Below are 18709 nucleotides of genomic sequence, written 5' to 3'. Positions count from 1 at the left end.
TTTAAATACGCCATCACTTCGGCTCACACGTTGATCTGAGATATCCACTTACTGAGCATGTTATGAGTGGTGTCGTGCTTAGCTCAAAGAGTGAAAGTGCAGCCTCAAAAGCCTCATTGGCCAATCACGTTTCATGACACTGATGTTTTAGTGTTGTGATACGTGTGTTAAGCGGTTTCTCCAGTAAATTTTATTGTTGATGTGCCATACATGTCTTTTCCTTGCAAAATGATGTATTTTTCTTGTAGGGTAAATTACCATCATGTATATGCCATCGCACCTTTCCAACTTAATTGTCTGCTTTTCTCATGATCATGTCTCATGGTAAGCGTCGTAAGCGTCACAGAACGGCTTGCAGATGAAACCTGACTATCCACATTGAGTTAGTCTGTAACACCTCACATTGGGCCATATCTTTTTTTATATCACAAGTGAAATATTCAGCTTCATTTCTTCCACTGGGTGAAAAACAGAGAGAAAAGGCCAGATAGCTATAGAAGGGGAGGGCTGCTTTGACAACCTGTAGTGGGCTGACATTAGCAAACTGTGAACTCACCCCATGTGCTCAGCTAAGCCACAAATGAGTGGTTGTGTGGGGCTTTGTGCCGTTAATTGGATGTTGGATGCCCTCTGTCACTATGTCACATGACCTACCAGTAGCTCACTCCATAATTATGTTTAGCGATTTATTTTATTTTATTACTTTTATTTTTTTCCTAAAGCAATACCGATGGATGATACATGGCACACTTTGAGGCTTACTTTATATTAGTGTAACTGCCTGATCACAATCTGATCGGCCATTTTGTTTTCATAGTATCCAAACTTTGAAAGCGGTATAGATTTTTTTGATATCTCACCCCTATTAAACGGCTTAGGTGCAATTAAAAGTGATAAGTAATGGAATGTGGTTTAGTTATTTGGCACTGATTGACACTTTTCCAATAAACATTGATGGTGTAAGACAAACGAGGCACATCAAGAAAAGTAGGGAATGTGCACTGTTCTGCTTCAGAAAACTGCACACGCGGCATTGCTGCCTCACCATCCAAGGCCCTCTTCTGGCTGGGCCATAGAGCAGCTCTGTTGCGGGCCAGCAGACAGCCTGGGCACAAGGTAAAAGAACTGAGCGACGGCAGAATAAATGAAGTGCCTACAGCTGATTTCAGCAGTCTGGGCCTTGCCATTTATCAACGTTAGGCTGGCATTAGCAGATCTGAGGCTGGGGTCGGGTCTTGTGATCCACGTCCATGCCTGGCAGCTGCGACCACGTCTCTCAACCACTGCTCCAACTCGCAATCCTCCCCCCTTCATCCCCATCCACATTCCCCTTCCCCTTCCCCTTCTTCCTCTTCTTCTCATTGCCTGCTCCACTTCAAATGCTTTTCCTCATACCCTCTTTAACACACACACACACACACACACACACACACACACACACACACACACACACACACACACACACACACACACACACACACACACACACACACACACACACACACACACACACACACACACACACACACTGACACACACTGACAATATCTTTTCATTCCATAGTCAAACTCCTGACAAATTTTTTCGCTCACCTTATTTTTACCTGTTGTCACACCACTTTCTTCTGTTCATTCCTCTGTCTGCTCCAAATTCTTTCCTATCTGTGACTTCGTTTGACACTTTTCCACTCTTCCTTTATTGTATATTACTCCATGGTTTCTTCTTCCTTTTTCCTTCATTAGTCTCATGGATATCATGCAAATTAATCTTCAAAGAATTTTGTTCCTCCTCTTCTTAATTATGCCTGGTGTTGGCTTAATGGTTAGGATGGCGGGCTTTGGATCCTAGGGTCCTGAGTTCAAATCCCGCTCAGCTGTTGAATTAATACCAGGTGGGTTAACTCGGCCTGTCATCTTTGCGAGGTTGGCAAAATCAGTGCCAGCATGCTGGTATACTGTGTCAGAGTGGCGACCCATCCAGGATTGTGCCCATTAGCCAAGGAGACTGCTTAAGCAGCACCAACGCTCTGCACAGAGTATGGTCCCAATCTCCTCCTCCTCTCTTCTGAATTACTCTATTCTCATGGCCATATATTTACTGCTTCTGCAAACATGATGGATTTTGAATTTGACCCCCACCCCCTTTACACACCTATGCACACCATATATGCACTGTTTCGAATTCTCCACCCCTCCTCTTCCCATGTGAATTAAAAATTGGAACTTTATTTGTACAATTTAATGTTGCAGTGCCAGAGTCCTCTCTCCATTTAATTAAAGCTTTAGGTGAAATAGAAAGCATATTTGTTTCCAATAAAAGCACAGAGTACAAAGTAGGTTGGAAAGTCGATTTTTAAAAAAAGCTTTTCACGGAAAAAGAAACGAAGACTTTTTCATTGATCAGGATATAATCAGATTCACACATAATCCATAAAAACGTTACCAAATAACACTAAGCATGAAATGTGTGGAAGGCCAAATATAGGCATGCCCACAAGTATCATGAACACCCCCCTCCCTCCACCGGCCCCACCCCAAAACCAACACTGACATCCACACGATACTTCATCTTTCATTCCAAATCGTGCTTTGCTGAATTCCTTACTTTTACAAAGTTAAAAGTCAAATATAGACGTGTATTAAAACATGCCTCATCATCCTGGTTTTACACGTGATCCACCTCCCCTTGTCGTGAAATGTTCAAAGCTGAGCCCCCCCTCCTCCCTCCTCCCTCCCCCCCCCATGTCGATATGGCAATCAACAGTTCACAAATAAATACTTAAACACTGAGGTGGGAGGAAGTGGTGGAGGAAGAGAAATATAAGAAAGTTGCATGGACATATTGCTAAGCCACAAAATGTGCAAGTTCATTATTTATAAGGGGATGCCGATGTTCAGTCAGGTTAATTTCATTGTTATAATTGGGTGAGTACATGAATGATAATTATTAATACATGAAGTTAATTGGTTTGGGCTTTAACAGAATTGGGGTAGCATCACATATATAAGAATCGGCGCAAATCATCATGAATCATCATCTATCATTCTATCCCATGGCCGAGCAGATCGGTGGGGCACCACAATGGCATTTCCCTGCTGCAGCGACCAAGTGATGCTCATCTGCTATCCGCAATTTGGCCAAGGGACTGGTGATAATTTATCTACTTTTCATCAAAAGCAACACGGGATCTTTAATGTCCACCAGCTATTAATGTGAACAGATGAGTCCCAAATTTAAAGTCCATCTGAGGGACGGCATACTTTGTGATGCAACGCCTTACCTGCGAAGCACCAATCCGACAGTTTAGAGTCAAAGAATGGAATCCAGACGAAACAGCTCAGAGGGAAGTGAACTACCGACCTCTGCACCAGCCTGTGTTTTTTTTTTTGCATACATTGTCGAGGCTTGTATGAGAGCTTACACACAACGCACAACAAGAGGGGCATGAAACGAGAGGGGCAGGAGAGGGAAGGACAAAACAGTAGGGAACAGAGACACTAGGAGATCTGTGGAAGGGAGAGGGATAGGCTGGGGAACATGGGGAATACAAGATGGACATTACAGGGACTTTCAGGAAGGAAAGCAGGGAATTTGAAGGAGGTGGGTTTGGGGTGGATTAACACGGGAAGAATAGATCGAGGTTTTAGATGTGGGAAGACAAGAGATGGTGGTGAACAGCTGTTTTGAAGGCCTGGAGGGAAGAGTGGGATTTAAGAGAGTATGGGAGTTTATTCCAAAGGCGGGAATAAAGAAGGATGAAAGAGTGAAGGCAAGCAGTGATTCGTGATTTTGGTAGTTTTACCAGAAGGGGGTTGTTGGCGGACCTTGAGCGCCCTGTGGAAATATGGTGGGGACAAATCGCAGAGAGAGCAGGGGGGGGGCGAGGCTGGAGAGGAGACTGTAGAAGACAGAAAGACCACTGACCTGCCTGTGGTGAGAGAGTGAGAGGCCCAAAGACTCAGCCTCATTGCAGGAGTTGCCAAATTTCCAAAATGCCTTGGTTTCCACAGCGTGAAGCTGAGAAAGTTGGGAGGCAGGAGCACCAGCCCAGAAGGGACAGCAGTACTCCATCAGGCTGTGGACAAAAGTTTTGTAAGTGGTCAGGAGCCCAGGTGAGCCGAGGAAGGACTTTGCACGATGGAGGATTCCCAGTCGGCAACTGGCTTTGGAGGCCAGGTTTGAAATGTGGCTTTCCCAGGAAAGGTCATGGCAGATAGTGAGACCCAGAAGCTTGAAATAAAGGGCTTCCTCCAGAGGATTGTTGAGAAAGTGGATGGGGGGGTTTTCTAAGTGGTCCTTTCAGTGAGACATAGTGAGAGTGTGAGATTTGTCCGGATTGAAAGACATGTTCCACGTGTTGGACCAGTTTGTGATTTTATCCAAATCTGCAGTGAGCGAAGAAGCTGCTGCTTGCCAGTCTGAGGGATGACCGATGGTACGGCCGAGGGTGGAGTCATCAGCAAAGAGATAAAGAGGATTTTCCAGAGAGTCGGAGAGATCATTGAAGAAAACCAGAAAAAGAACAGGGCCCAGAACGCTACCTTGAGGAACCCCTGCCTGGACAGGAAGAGGGGATGATAGAACTCCATTTCGGGTCACACGTTGACTTTGACAGGAGAGGAAGTCTGCGAGCCATGAGTGGAGATGGCCTTGGATACCATAGGAAGAGTTTGGTGAGCAGGGCAGAGTGCCAGACGGTGTCAAAAGCACGTGATATGTCCAGGGATACGGCTCGGATTTCATGTCTGGCATTGAGGACCTCCATCGATTGTTGGGAGAGTAGAAGCAGCATATCCAGGGTAGAGTGACCTGGTCTGAAACCAAATTGATGATCGGAAATCAAGCCATTGGAGAAGAGGAAGGATTTAATGTCTGAAGCAATGATGGATTCCATAACCTTGCTGATGATTGGGAGAAGGCTGATTGGTCTGTAGTTGCAGGGATCTGTTTTTGCACCTTTTTTATGCAGATTGGTAATGTTTGCTGATTTCCAAGCAGATGATCTTGAGCATATGAGAGGGTGAATAGAACAGAGAGAGGGTGAGCAAGAGCAGAAGAGCAGGTTTTTAGGACACGTGGGCTGATGCCGTCTGGACCGGTTGCAGAATCTGAGTCGAGGTTTGACAGCAAACTCTCCACCTTGTCACAGGTAAGGCCGAAGTCACATTTGCCACGGCGGCCATGGGGTCTGCAAAATCTATGGCTACGAGCAATTATAGGGCAGCCGCAGTATTTCCACGGTCACACAATGTAGCAGTCACATATGTTTTTATTTTTCGGGTAGCCGCACGGCGTATTTGTAAATTGTGGAGACCGAAAACGTGGGGGTGCCGTACAGTCTTTGATTTAATGTCGAACGGTGATCTTAGGGCGTTCTTGCGGCGGCCATATAATTTTCAAGGCAGGCACAAGGTGGGTTTGGGGGCAAGGCGACTGCAGGGGTACCACACGGGGGCCCGAAGGCGAACGTGTGGCCAGACGGACGGTAACGAGTGGGTTCTTTTTTAATATATTTTTTTGCCAGTTTTTTTTTTTTCGGCTTGTCAAATTGCCACTGCGAATGTACAGTAGAAATGAAAAAAAGTTATAACGGCGCGCTATAATTCCACGGCGACCCTAAGGCCTGTAAAATATAGCCATATGGCGTAGGGCCACCCTGAGGCCACCTCAGAAACTCTGCGGCCGCCGCACGTTTCTGTCAATTCAGAGGGCATACGGCCGCTGTATCCTCGCCGTGGAGCAAATGTGACTTAGGCCTAAAGCACACTGAGTCCAGTGACAGTTGGGTGCGACTAGGTAAGGTGGGTAGATAAAGCGATGGGTTTTGGACACAATATTTAGCTGCAAACACCGAGTTTAGGCATTCAGCCTTTTCACGAGCGGTATCAGCAGTGCGGCTATTTGAGGTAAGGGGGGGGGATGGAGGGGGAACATACACCAGAAACAGATTTGATTGGATGCCACCAGGATTTTGAGGAGGGAGAGAGGTTTGAAAGTTCAGACTTGAGCTTGGAAAGATGTTGTTTTCTGGTTCTCCTGAGGGTAGATACACACATGTTCCGACCTTTATGGAAGGAACTGAGATTACCCTCTGTTGGGTTTGCTTTCCATGAGGCAAAGGCAAATTGTTTCAGGACAACTGCCTCGCCCCAAGCTTCCGTGAACCAAGGGCAGGAGGAAGGGTAGGACAACTGAAAACGAGAGGGGATAAATCTGTGCATGAGGGAGAGCAAGTTTCTTTTAAAGAATTCCCAGGATGAGTTGATGTTGGAGAAAGTAGGGATAGGAGACCAGTCTATAAGTTTGATGGCTGCTTGGAGAACCTGTCATTCAGCTTGAGTGAAATGCCAGACTCGACGGCGGTGAGGTGGTTCTCTGATAACCGCCAGAGAGATGTCCACTTTGACAAGGACGTGGTCAGAAGAACCGATTGGAATTGGAGGAAGAGCAGCAGATATCGTCAGGGACATTTGTCAAAATCAGATCCAGAAGAGTTGGAGTACCATTGGTTGAGATACGGGTAGGGAAGTTGACCGATTGAGTCAGTCCCAATGAGTCGCAGAAAGCTTTTGCTGAAGTGCCATGACAGGTGAGAGAGGTACCCACACCTAGCCAACTAGCATGATGACAATTGAAGTCGCTACATATGAGGAAGAGAGAGTTTGGAGGAGAAGATAGAAGTTGGTCCAATGTTTCGGATAGTGAGGTGTAGATGGAGTCATCACTGTTCGGTGGATGGTACAGTACACATATAAACATGAGGTGGGAGTGGAGGGGAAGCCGTAGCCAGAGGTATTCCTGGGGGTGTGGGGGAGTGAGGGCAGTGCATGGAGAGTGAGGAAGAGTCGTTGATGAAGAGAGCAATCCTTCCACCAGGATGAGGCTCAGGTCTGTCTTACTGGAGGAGGGAGTAACCAGGGAGAGATACTTGGGAGTCAGATACGTCTTGTGGGAGGAAAGTTTCTGTTAGGCAGATTATGTCTGGTTTGTCAGTGGCAACCTGTATGGAAAGATCTGAAAGGTTTGAGCGAAGGCCTGGATATTTGAGGTCCACACTGTTAATGAAGAGGGAGGGGAGGGAGGCTTTGGGTGCAGGGGGTGGGAGTGGGAGGGTAGGACAAGGGATGGGGGGGGGAGGTAAAGAGGGTTGTTGAAGGAGTGTAGGGGATTGCAGAATAGCTTGGGGAGGGGGCCGGATGAGGAGGTGAAAAGGCTCTGTAGTGCTGGGGGAGAGGGATAACAAGAGAGGGGGAAGAAGGCATTTGAGGAGGTGGAGTGAAGAGATGGAGGTGAGAGGGCAGGGGAAGGAGGAAACTTTGAGGATGAGAGGGGGAGGCAAGTTTGAGAAGGATGAGTAAGGGGGGTGAATGGTGGGAGAATGGTGAGGGGAGAGTTTTTGAGAGAGGTGAGAGAGAGGCTTGGAGGGAGAAGAGTGGGATGGTTGCTTTAAGAGTGAGGGGTGAGAGGGGCGAGTTGGCACTGAAAATGAAAAAAAAAAAGAATGGTTGATGGAAAGCGAACATTCATAGCAAACTGGGGTTTTTTAAGTTTTAGGTCAGAGATGCGATTAAGGACATTACGTGAGGGATGCAATAAAGGCGAATTAAGAGAATGAAGAGAAGAAGCACTGTGACAGTTGGATTTTTTCGGCAAGGTCTGAAGGAAAAGTCGAATTGAGAGCAGTCTGTTTAAATATAACAAGAGTAGTGCATTATGATACAGTGAAGAGTACCACATGTGTGAAAGAGGAAGATGAAGCATTATAAGAGAGCATAGTTATTATTATTATTGTTATTATTATTGTTTGAGAGAGTTTTCATCAGATTAGGTCATGGAAGTGTGGAAAAAATCGTGAGGTGAATGGTGAAATTGGATCGGTAAACGCAGGGGGTCGAAACAGATCACGTGGTTGCAGGATCAGCACTTGGTTATGGGAGGTGTATTGTCAAAAATGAAATTATTTATTTTAAATAAGGATTGTGTAACATTCGTTAAAGGGAAGGTTGAAGTAAAATCGTGGAAGCGTGTGATGAAGTTGGACGGTTAACGCAGTGTGAAGCTGCTGGGTCAATGAAAATTACCAGGAAGAGAAGAGAAGAGAGAGAGAGAGAGAGAGAGAGAGAGAGAGAGAGAGAGAGAGAGAGAGAGAGAGAGAGAGAGAGAGAGAGAGAGAGAGAGAGAGAGAGAGAGAGAGAGAGAGAGAGAGAGAGAGAGAGAGAGAGAGAGAGAGAGAGAGAGAGACAGACAGACACAGACACGTGGTTGCAGGAGGTGTGGAGATCGAAAGGATACAAGGAAGATTATTATTTTTTTATGTATTTTTGAAGAACAGGTAAGATTCGGGAATGCAAGGTTGTTGGAAGAAATCGTGAAGGTAATGGCGAGAGTGGGTCAGCTCAGTAGAATAAAGATGGTGTGCCGGCAGAAGGAAGAAGGAGAAGAGGTAGAAGAAGATGAAAGATCGAGCGAGACTCGTGAGTGTGCAAGGATAAAGGTATTTTTTTTTATTTTTTGGGATTTAAGACAATAAATAGTGTTTTTTCTGCTTTTCATCAATGATCTCTCCGACTCTGGAAAATCCTCTATATCTCTTTGCTGATGACTCCACCCTCTGCCGTAATATCGGTCATCCCTCACATCGGCAAGCAGCAGCTTCTTCGCTCACTGCAGATCTGGATAAAATCACAAACTGGTCCAACACGTGGAACATGTCTTTCAATCCGGACAAATCTCACACTCTCACCATGTCTCTCCGAAAGGACCGTTTAGAAGCCCCCCCCCCATCCACTTTCTTAACAATCCTCTGGAAGAAGTCCTTTCTTTCAAGCTTCTGGGTCTCACTATCTGCCATGACTTTTCCTGGGAAAGCCACATTTCAAACCTCGTCTCCAAAGCCAGTCACCGACTGGGAATCCTCCGTCGTGCAAAGTCCTTCCTCGGCCCACCGGAGCTACTGACCACTTACAAAGCTTTCCTCCACAGCCTGATGGAGTGCTGCTCTCCCCTCTCAGCTGGTGCTCCTGCCTCCCACCTTTCTCGGCTTCACGCCATGGAAACCAAGGCATTTCGTATCATTGGCAACTCTCGCAATGAGGCTGAGTCTTTGGGCCTCTCACTCTCTCACCGCAGGCTGGTCGGTGGTCTTTCTGTCTTCTACCGTCTCCTCTGCAGCCTCGCCCCCTGCCATCTTTGCGATTTGTCCCCACCACATTTCCACAGGGCACTCAAGGTCCGCCAACAACCCCTTTCTGCTAAAACTACCAAAATCACAAATCACTGCTCACCTTCACTCTTTCATTCCTCTTTTTCCCAACCTTTGGTATAAACTCCCTCACTCTATTCAATCCCATTCTTCCCTCAAGGCCTTCAAAACAGCTGTTCACCACCACCTCTTATCACCCCCATCCCATCTAAATCCTCGATCTTTTCTACCCCCGATAATCCACCTAAGCCCACCTCCTTCAAATTCCCTGCTTTCCTTCCTGAAAGTCCCTGTAATGTCCATCTTGTATTCCCCATGTTCCCTGCCCCATCCCTCTCCCGCAGATCTCCTGTCTCTGTTCCCCACTGTTTTGTCCTTCCCACTCCCGCCCCTCTTGTCTCATGCCCCTCTTTGCTTTGCGTTGTGTGTTTGCTCTCACACGAGCTTCGACAAGGTATACAAAAAAAACTCTTTACAGAGCATTGGTGCTGCTGAAGCAGTTTTATTGGCAAGGGTTTTCCTATGTGTTTTGCCATTATCTTCCCAGCGTTGTTTATTTGTGCTTTATCCTTTTAAACTCTGAGCATTATGCAGGGAAGCAGCACATACTATTTTTTAAGTGTTTGGTATGACTCAGCATGGGTTGTGAACCACTGGCTTTGCATATTCAGAGTGGATGCTCTAACCATTACGCTCCAGTAGAACATCTCGTATCTGGAACGGCACTTGGTATGGAGCACATACCTCTGCCAAGCTGAACAGTTTATGTTTTTATCCCACTGATAAGCTGGATCTGGATCCGGATATTCATCAAAATCTAATCATTTTGTCCTTGTCACATACCCATCCTGTCCACCAAGTTTTGTCCGAACCCATCCATAACATTTTGAGATATATCGACACAGATAACTTGCTATGTATCGATTTGGGGCCTATCTGATCTCAGTGGTGAAGAATCACTTTAAAAATTCTACATTCCAAATCTGGTTCCAGATCTTCACCAAAATCGAATCAATTTGTGCTTGTTGCACACCCAACCTGCCCACCAAGGTCCATCCGAATCCGTCCATAACTTTATGAGATGATAAGATATCGTGCTCACAGCCAGGCAAACAGACAGACATACATACCAACAGGGGCGAACACACAACCTCCATCCACCTTCGGTTGCGGAGATAATTATGAGTAGTTTGGAAAGGGAGGGGCGTGCATGAATGTTCTTGTTTGAGTGTACAACAATGGAAAAGGAGAGAAGGAGAAAAAAGCTAGTCATCAGTTGCTTTGCGATGTATATTGCCATGCCAGTGTATGGCATGTATCACTTGTACTTTACTTTACCTTTTAGATAAATGCAAGTTTGGACTTCACCTGAGTTCAGTTTGGACTTGGTAGAACATCAGTCAATTCAAGAACCTCAGGGTTTTATGACCCTGGAACCTCACCTGCCTACCTGAGCCAATACAATTCATGGAAGATCGACTGTCACATCTTGTCAAGCAACTAAAATAACCAATTGAGGTGAGAACAACAAATAGGTCAGCTTAAAGGCTGAGGCTCTCGCGCCATTATATGTTTGTGTTTTCACCATTGTTCGGGAAATGACATAGGCGTGCACAGGCTGAATGCACATTACCTGTCTGGCCTTTTTCCTCTCTTGCCCATCCTGTGCACCTTATCATAGCATCACCCTAAGGTGTGGTGATGAAAGCTGATGCTGTGACAAAGTCTGAACATATTTTGGTTGGACATTCGCTCCACAGGAAGGAGAGGCAGTTATCGTTACTGGTGGACCTAAATTTTTCCTCATGGATAAATGAAGGTATGGTTCCACCCGGATGGTACAGAGGTAATGCACTTATCTTTGAGCTGTCTGTTCTCGTTTCAATAGCTGACCGAACTATAAATTGTCAAATTGGTGCTTTGCGGGCTTTGTGCTGTACGAAGTGTGCTGTTCCTCAGATGGATGTTAAACTGGAAACATGTCCGCTCGCATTAGTTGGTGGATGTTAAAGAACCCAAGGTGTCTTTTTTGATGAAGAGTAGGCGAGTTAACACTGTCAGCCGGCACAGATATCAATTCCTTCATCGCCATACTCCCCAGTAATTATGATCCCAGTAATCACATGATACATCCAATAAAAGATCAAAGGTACTGCCAACATCATGAACAACCAGATATGGTAAAAAACAAACAAACATCACATTATTCACTTCGAATAAGTCATCGATTGATGTGTAATAAAGAAATTGTGTGTAGTTCAGAAATTTCAAATAGATTTATCGATTATTGATAATAAAGCCTTTACTGCAGAAGTAGTTATTAGTATTAACATTCTTTGAAGTAAACAGAAATAACACCATAAATAAATAAGCATGTTTTTTTCTTCCTTACATTTTCAACTCCAGTCCCCTTTCACAAAGAGATGCCAGTGAAAGAGAGGTGACCTGGATAGGTGAGAATCAGAACCATACATGAGATGCCATGAGAAGAAGGAACTGTCACACCTCTGCAAATAGGACATTCTGGACTCAATAATCACACACCTTTGGAATCTGATTGTGCTGGTGATTATATCTGTTGAACATCAGTCATTCGCAGAGTAATTTTATACACTGAGTCACGTTTCTATTGATGACTCATTTTTTTTTGGTTGTATATACGCATAGTCGAGGCCCGTGGAAGACCTAATGCAGTGAACGGAACAGGGCAGACAAAAAAACCGGATGCAAAACATGCATGCATGTGGTGGACAAAATGGATACAGAAGGAAACTCCAAGAAGGGAAAACTGGAAAATTATGAGGAAGGATTTGGGTTGGGTTAACGAGGGTAGAAAAGATAATGGTTTAGGATTGGGAATGATCTGAGATGATGGTGAACAGCCATCTTGAAGACCTGGAGGGAAGAATGAGATTGAAAAGGGTATGGTTGTTGATTCCACAGGTGGGAAAAAAGCGGAGTAAATAAGTGAAGGTCAGCAGTGATCCTGGATTTTGGCAGTTTCACCAGACGGGTTCAATTGTGGACTGTGTGAGCCCTGCTGAAACCTGGGGGGAGGGAGGGAAAGTGATCACAGCACGGAAAGAGCGAGAAGTCAATGTTCGAACTCACTGACTCACTATTGGACCAATTTCTTCCCACTGTTTTGGAATCATTTTCTCAACCAATACAGTTCGTTCATCATCTGCTGTCCCATTATTTTGCTATCTTATACATTATATTTCTGTTAAAGAATATCACGTACTATCCAAAACTTTTGAAATGGAGAAAGATTGTTAATTCTCACTCTTTAAACAAGTCTTTTTTAAAATGTCATTGACTTCGAACATTATTGATAGAATCAGGAGCTAGCCAAACACTGAATATTTTCCAACCATGACAATACCCACACACTTGTCTTGTTTCTCTGAAAGGACCATCTGGCAAACCCTCCCATCTACTTCCTAAACAAACCACTTGAAGAGGTTAAGTCACTCAAACTTTTGTGCCTCACCATCAGCCATGATCATTCTTGGGCAAAACATATTTCCAAGATGGCCGACAAAGACAACTGACTGGGCATCCTTCGTCGTGCAAGGTCTTCCTTGGCCAATCTGAACTTTTCATTCGCATCTTGATGGCATACTACTCTCCACTTTGGGCTGGCACCTCTGCCCCACACCTTGATGCCAAGGAAAGCAAGGCCCTCAAAATCATTGTGATCTCCCATGACAAAGCTAACTGTCTGGGCATGTTACTCTAAAATCGCAGACAGGTTGGTGGCCTCTGTATTCTACCACCTCCTTTGTGGTCTTTCACCCTGCCCATATGCCTGTATATGTGTGTGTGTGTGTGTGTGTGTGTGTGTGTGTGTGTGTGTGTATGTATATATATATATATATATATATATATATATATATATATATATATATATATATATATATATATATATATATATATATGCCTGGTGTTGGCTTCATGATTAGGGTGGTGGGCTTGGGATCCTTTGATCCTAATTCAAATCCCACTTGGCTGTTGGATTAACACCAGATGGGGTTGACTCTGCCTGTCATCCTTCCGAGGTCGGCAAAATGAGTGCCAGCTTGCTGGTATCCTGTGTCGGAGTGGCGACCCATCCAAGATTGTGCCCAATAGCCAAGGAGACTGCTTAAGCAGCACCAACACTCTGCACAGAGTATGGTCCCAATGGATGGATGGACCCTGCCCATGCAAGAGCTGATCCGAGGATCTCACCAAACCCCGCAATTGGTAGTAGTGACGAGTGGTGTGTACAAAGGGTGGGGACTTGAGCAACGTCAGCTGATGACTCGTGCTTACTGAGAATTTCTCATTCGTGGGACACTTTGTCAAGTCGCAGTCCCCATCACCGATGGGGCTCAGCGGTTTACCTGAGCCTGTCGGCGAAGGGCAAGGTACATGCTGGCCCGACCAGTGTAGCGTGCGTGCGGCTCTGGACATCGAAGGGCATCACAGACCTGTTTGCTCCATCGTGCACGGCTTGCAGCCACTCGTCTCTCTCTCTCTCTCTCTCTCTCTCTCTCTCTCTCTCTCTCTCTCTCTCTCTCTCTCTCTCTCTCTCTCTCTCTCTCTCTCTCTCTCTCTCTCTCTCTCTCTCTCTCTCTCTCTCTCTCTCTCTCTCTCTCTCTCTCTCTCAGAAGTTACTCTGCTGGCCACACCAGGGTCACAGAACTAGTTAGCGTGTTGGAGTGTCGCTCATTATCAGTATCAACCAGACGGATCGCTCCACCAACTAATAACGGCTATGCACCACCACCCATTGTGGTGTTGGTATATAATATCCCTATCTCTTCCCCTCCTGTAACCACCCATTGCTGCATGTCCCCACCAACTATGCCACCAGTTGCAGTTATATATATATATATATATATATATATATATATATATATATATATATATATATATATATATATATATATATATATATATATATATATATATATATATATATATTTTTGTATACCTTGGTCGAGGCTCGTATGAGAGCTAACACACAACTCACAGCAAGGAGGCATGAGACAAGAGGGGCGGGAGTGGAAGGGACAAAACAGTGGGGAACAGACACATTAGGTGAACTGTGGAAGGGAGAGGGATGGGGATGGGACGGGGAACATGGCGAAGAGAAGATGGACATTTCAGGGACTTTCAGGAAGGAAAGCAGGAGAAATTAAGGAAGTGGGCTTGGGTGGATTATCGGGGGTATAAAAGATCGAGGATTTGGATGGGGGAAGATAATAGGTAGTGGTGAACAGCTGTTTTGAAAGCCTGGAGGGAAAAATGGGAAAGAATAGAGTTAGGAAGTTTATTCCAAAGGCGGGAAAAAAGAGGAATGAAAGAGTGAAGATGGGCAGTGATTCGTGATTTTGGTAGTTTTACCAGAAGGGGGTTGTTGGCAGACCTTGAGCGCCCTGTGGAAATGTGGTGGGGACAAATCGCAGAGAGAGCAGTGGGGAAAGGCTGGAGAGGAGTCGGTAGAAGACAGAAAGACCACCGACCAACCTGCGGTGATTGAGTGAGAGGCCCAAAGACTCAGCTTCATTGCGGGAGATGCCGATGATCTTAAATGCCCTGGTTTCGACAGCGTGAAGCCGAGAAAGGTGGGAGGCAGGAGCACCAGCCCAGAGGGGAGAGCAGTACTCCATCAGGCTACGGACAAAAGCTTTGTAAGTGGTCAGGAGCTCAAGAGGGCCGAGGAAGGACTTAGCACGACGGAGGATTCCCAGTCGGCGACTGGCTTTTGAGGCGAGGTTGGAAATGTGACTTTCCCAGGAAAGGTCATGGCAGATAGTGAGACCTAGAAGCTTGAAAGAAAAGACTTCTTCCAGAGGATTGTTGAGAAAGTGGATGGGGGGGTTTTGTAAATGGTCCTTTCGAAGAGACATAGTGAGAGTGTGAGATTTGTCTGGATTGAAAGACATGTTCCACGTGTTGGACCAGTTTGTGATTTTATCCAGATCTGCAGTGAGCGAAGAAGCTGCTGCTTGCCGGTCTGAGGGATGACAGATGGTACGGCAGAGGGTGGAGTCGTCGGCAAAGAGAAATAGAGGATTTTCCAGAGAGTCCGAGAGATCATTGATGAAAACCAGAAAAAGAACAGGGCCCAGAACGCTACCTTTAGGAACTCCAGCCTGCACAGGAAGAGGGGATGAAAGAACTCCATTTAGGGCCACACGTTGTTCCTCAATTAACAGCATCTCCACCCTCCTCTAGCTTTTAAAAGCCTTAATTCCCTCTTTAATTTCCAATTGAAACTTTGCTGCCCCCTTTGTGTTTAGTCTATTGCCATCATTGTAGAAACATTCCTTTTGCCCCCGATTGCTCCACTTGCAAATTCGCCACAGTCACACATTCTCTGGAGAATCGTGGAAAAAATTTTTTTTAACCTTAAAACCTGTTATTCCTCAATCTATAACCCAATAATTTTTATCTTGCCTTCAAGTGCTCTGCATATACTCTACCCACATCATTATTACCGATGTGCACCACAAACAAATGTCCCTTTACAATGACAAGACAAAACATCATTCAATATACTATCAAAATATCCCTCACCACCACCCCTCTGAACCAACACAAAATCATATTTTTTGGTCCCTGCCACAAAATGCAAATTCCACACACTGATTTTTTTTTTAACTATCTCCCTGGCCTCCCTCCCTTTTCCATCCAACACCTGCCACTGCACGCACTTGCAGCACCCACTCCGAGAGACGTGGCCAACACTTCCTTTTACAGGTGTCATTTTAGAGCCCCATCTCAAGTTGCCCAGTGGGCATTATAAGAATAAACCGTTACAGTATGGACTGGAATAATGTACAGACCAGAACAGGTGGCCAACAACCAACTGGGGTTTTTTCTTTTTTACCAAGAATCTGATTGCATCGTGGTCTTTCTCCTAAGACAAGCTTGGTTTCCAGAAGTGAAGAACAAATATCCTTAATAATGCTATCTATAGATGGATTTGAACCTACAATCTCTGGAATGCAGGTTCAGTGTTCTCACCACTCAATCACCATACCCATATGGTCATGGACTCATCAGTAAAAATACAGTTTTAGTTCATAATAACGATGTTTATTTTGGGAATTTGACATTGTGGGCCCATTTATAGGGCCCAGAACCAATAACCGCAACATGCATCAGCAAAAAGTGGAGAAAGCATATTCCATAACACTGTAGATGAAAGCCTTGTACGTCATTAGCAGTTCAAGGTTGTTGAGAAAGGATAAAGCCCTTTGCGTACAGTAAATTCCTAAGTGGCATCTGCTTTACCTCTGTAGTAGACCCAAGACAAACCAATAAATTCTAGAGACTGCTTTTGTAAGTGATCAACCACCACTAAAAAGGGATTCACAAATGAAATACAAACCTCTTCTCATAGAATCATGTAATCACAATAATGTTTGTTGCTCTCATTGAAACCAAACACCAATTTGCACTTCGATTGCTGTATTTAGCTGCAAATTCGGTTTTGGTGTGAGGTTATTTGTCACCTACTGCTCATAAAGCAAGTCCAAGCTTGACAAAGAATATCTCTAGATCATTGCTATTTTTGGCCGAACAATTTAGGCTTTGCCTGATACAAAGTAATATACTTCACTTCAACAATCCTGAGAGCACTAGTTTCTACACATGCCCACATTTTTATGGTCATGTCACATTACCTTTCCTTCCATTTTCCTTTTTTATAATCTTGGTTTTTGTCACTGTGCTTTTATTTTATCCTCTGTTCTGGATCGCATACTCTTCAGAAGTATACATGTTTGTGAAATATTTAGAAGGAAATTTAAATGTGAGGATTATGAAGAACTAGCGAAGAACCCATTATTACAGAGGAGAAAATTGCCCCAGAATTGACATGATTTTCGAAATTACTTGCAACACCCCCTCTCACCAGAAATGGTGCGATGTCACATTTGCATGGAGAGAGTTGGGGTTCTCCACCCACCTTGAACCCCTGGGGTTATGAATTTGTTTTTACCACCTAAATCCTTCCTGTGCACCAACCCCAACAGCTCTAACCCCCTCTCCCTTCACCCCCTCACCCCAGCACAACCAGTAGTTTTCAACTCATTCCTTTTGGCGGTCCAACAATACATGTAAGTCAAACAGACATTTCTCAAATTCCACATGATGAAATGTTGCTCTTGTGATATGAAAAGCAATTGTTACAACAACCATATTACTATGTTGTTTACATAACCATATTATTACTTGCATGTAAGTTGTATAGATAACAATGAATAGAAGTTCCAGAAATTTATGCAAAGCTAAATTAAATTCTGTTAGACAATCGGAAAATGTAAAGGTGGGAAATTTCCCAAAGCATGATGTAATAATAACAGAAGCTGTCAGTGTGACGATGTGATCTTAGTGGGTAGCCTGGTGTCGGCTTGGTGGTGAGGGTGGCTGGCTTGGGATCTTCGGGGTCCTGAGTTTGAGCCCTGTTGGCTACTGACTTAACAGCAGATGGGGTTCACTCAGCCTGTCATCCTTCTGAGGTAGGCAAAATGAGTACCAGTGCACTGTATAGGGTCACAGCATCAGTGGCACAGCCGTGCTTCCAAGAAATTATAGCTACCCGGCAGCCATGCTGCCATGCGCAAGAAGAAGAATCCAGGTGGGTTTCTATCAGAGATCAAAACTTGAGAAAGATTGTGTATCTACAGATGTGAAACTCTTGACTCGTCGTTCCACTTCATTCCTTCCACTTATAACTACTTTATAACCCATTGGGGATGAAATATGAAAAGAAACTGAACAATGACGTCTGAGATTATTAATTTTCCTCCCTTCCCTCGCTCACACCTCAAAGGGAATATTTACACTGAAATTGGCTTCAATTATTTGACATTTCTCTTGCATCCAAATAATGGTATTGAACTAGTGTAGAGCACAATCCTTAGCCCTCTGTGCATGTGTGTCATCATCCCTGCAGGATAATATCCCAGTCATCGCTGCCTCCCTCATGTCGTTCTGTGAGGCGATTAATGTGCAGTCTGGCGCAGCTTCCTAACCGAGTCTTCGCACCCTGTCACCTCCATCCAGGTGGCTTACTGATGTCCTTGCCACCTTGAGAACAGGCTCGGAACACAGAATCCTTATTTTATGTATGATAGTGAGGATTGCTTAGAGGAATAGGTTAGAATTGGAGAAACTTATCGATGTTGCTAGATATGCAGGTCATGTCATGAAAATGCAATGGAGCTTTAAATAAAATCTATTGTTTGCCTCTTACTGGAATTTCTCAATCTCGCAGTGTCCACTAAGCCATCTTCGTTCAAAAAGCTTATATGGAGGATCAGACATAAGATGTTGTAACATGTTGTTAAGGGTCTGAGGCAATTTAGTAGCTGTATGGCAGTGTAGTTTCAGCTTTCAGCTCAAGGTTAAAACAACCATCTTCTACACGGTAGCCACAATGTCTTGTCACCCCTTGTAAAAATTGATATTGCCTTTTATCATATTAGCTGACAACACTGAAGGATT

The 18709-nt window shown here is 44.7% G+C and overlaps 2 long non-coding RNA genes across 2 annotated transcripts in view; one reads left to right on the top strand and one right to left on the bottom strand.

The window, feature by feature from the left end:
- Window positions 1–18709, top strand: part of LOC147028639 (uncharacterized) — a 182242-nt gene that overhangs the window by 97507 nt on the left and 66026 nt on the right. Inside the window, exons 5-6 of the long non-coding RNA XR_015057643.1 lie at window positions 10548–10720; window positions 10884–11021. This is a non-coding gene — a long non-coding RNA (uncharacterized LOC147028639). The remainder of the gene's footprint in view (window positions 1–10547; window positions 10721–10883; window positions 11022–18709) is intronic.
- The window catches only part of LOC147028640 (uncharacterized), a 62972-nt gene continuing 59221 nt past the window's right edge, over window positions 14959–18709 (bottom strand). The window contains exon 4 of the long non-coding RNA XR_015057645.1: window positions 14959–15348. This is a non-coding gene — a long non-coding RNA (uncharacterized LOC147028640). The remainder of the gene's footprint in view (window positions 15349–18709) is intronic.

The sequence above is a fragment of the Eptatretus burgeri genome, chromosome 4, assembly GCF_056783735.1.
Source record: "Eptatretus burgeri isolate ZD-2024b chromosome 4, Ebu_testis_v1, whole genome shotgun sequence".
Classification (NCBI taxonomy): domain Eukaryota; kingdom Metazoa; phylum Chordata; class Myxini; order Myxiniformes; family Myxinidae; genus Eptatretus; species Eptatretus burgeri.
The sequence above is the reverse complement of the archived record's forward strand: the minus strand, read 5'-3'. Positions and strand labels throughout refer to the sequence as shown.